Genomic DNA, 2,019 nt, shown 5'->3' on the forward strand with positions numbered 1-2,019 from the left:
CTAAAAAATACAAAACAAATGGAAATTATGGAGCTGAACTACGGTCGCTCTGATTCCTTGTATGGGATACGTAGGCATTGGGTCGCGGGGCCTAAGCGAGCACACTTGTAAATAATTCCTTCTTTTCCCCGTATTTCTTTTGCATGCATTCGCATTTAGGTTTAGACATAGATACACCATTTAGATAGAAACAAACATAGGTGGATACCATCGAGTACGATGTGCGTGAGGGGTGCTAGCACCTTCCCCTTGCGTAACCGACTCCCGTGCCCTATTCTCTGGTCGAAAGACCTTGTTCTTATTCTGAGTTAGGTTTCCTGGTATTCCCTTCCCTTATGGGATAAATATATTAGTGGCGACTCTGATCCATTTTTCGCGGTAGCGACAATGCTGACACTGTCAAAGCTAACAACGTTAGTTCCGAAGCTATTCGATTGCGTCTCTTTCCCTTCTCCTTCAGAGATAGAGCTAGAGCGTGGCTTCAATCCCTACCTTCTAATTCCATAACTACATGGGACGAATTGAAGAGAGTATTCTTAGCAAGATACTTTCTGCCTAGCAAAGCCGCTATGCTAAGAGGTCAAATCAACGGATTTACCCAGAAAGATAACGAATCACTCTTCGAAGCTTGGGAACGATACAAGGACATGCTTAGACTATGCCCTCATCATGGACTCGAACCATGGCTGATCGTCCATACTTTCTATGGTGGTCTCCTTTATAACACTAAAATTACTATAGATGCCGCTGCTGGCGGAGCACTAATGGACAAACCCCATGATGAAGCATACAACCTCATAGAGAACATGGCACAAAACCATTACCAATGGGGTGGAGAACGAGCCGCTCTAGAGAAGACCCAAACCAAAGGAGGAATGTACGAAGTAAGTGGTATAGACCGCGTTAACGCTAAAGTAGACGCTTTAACTCAAAAGATCGAAAACTTAACCATCACTCCTTCAGCCAACGCTGCTGCCGTAGCACCTAACTGCGAAATTTGTGGATTAACTGGACACGCAGTTGCCGAATGTCAACTCTTGACTGGAATCCCATCTGATCAAGTAAATTATGCTCAAGGAAACCCTTATTCTAACACGTACAACCCTGGATGGAAAAACCATCCGAACTTTTTGTATAAGAACAACAACGCGTTGTACGCGCCTGGACAAGCACCTGCTGTCCCTCCTGGCTATCAAAAAGCGCCTGTAGCTGCTCAAAACGCCCCTAGGAAGTCAAATCTAGAAATCATGATGGAAAACTTTATAGCTTCCCAACAACAAACCAATAAGGACTTCCTAAATCAAAACATCCACAATAGCGAGCAACTAAAACAATTATCGAACAAAGTAGATGCCTTAGCTACGCATAACAAAATGTTAGAAACTCAAATTTCACAAGTAGCTCAACAACAAGCACCTACTGCTGCCCCTGCTGGCACGTTTCCTGCTCAACCACAACCTAATCCTAAAGGACATGCGAACGCGATAACACTACGAAGTGGAACGAACTACGATGGACCTATCGATCCTAGAACTCAAAACGCACCCATGTCACAACACGAGCCAAAGGAAACCGAAAAGATATCAACTGATGATCAAACTGCTAAGACCAATGAGAACAACAACGAAGTGGAACCTGAAAAAGAGAAACCTTACGTTCCACCACCACCTTATAAGCCACCAATTCCTTACCCTCAGAGATTAGCTAAATCAAAAACCGAAGCGCAATTTAAAAAATTTGTAGAACTTCTGAAACAATTAAACATAACTATACCGTTCACAGAAGCCATAACCGAAATGCCTTCGTACGCTAAATTGTTGAAAGAAATTCTATCGAACAAAAAGAAACTCGAGGATAACGAAACTGTAACACTTACCGCTGAATGTAGCGCTATCATCCAAAATAACATGCCTCCCAAACTGAAAGATCCTCGTAGTTTTTCGATACCCTGCGTAATAGGAAAAACTATTATAGAGAAAGCCTTGTGCGATTTAGGAGCCAGTGTTAGCTTGATGCCTC

At 43.0% G+C, this 2,019-nt stretch overlaps 1 non-coding gene across 1 annotated transcript; it reads right to left on the bottom strand.

The window, feature by feature from the left end:
• Positions 1–569: 569 nt before the first annotated feature.
• LOC131629495 (small nucleolar RNA R71) lies at positions 570–676 on the bottom strand. Its single transcript, XR_009292047.1, has one exon. It is a non-coding gene; the product is annotated as a small nucleolar RNA R71 (small nucleolar RNA).
• Between the last annotated feature and the right edge of the window lie 1,343 nt (positions 677–2,019).

This window comes from Vicia villosa, unplaced genomic scaffold (assembly GCF_029867415.1).
Source record: "Vicia villosa cultivar HV-30 ecotype Madison, WI unplaced genomic scaffold, Vvil1.0 ctg.000568F_1_1, whole genome shotgun sequence".
NCBI classification, from domain to species: Eukaryota; Viridiplantae; Streptophyta; class Magnoliopsida; order Fabales; family Fabaceae; genus Vicia; species Vicia villosa.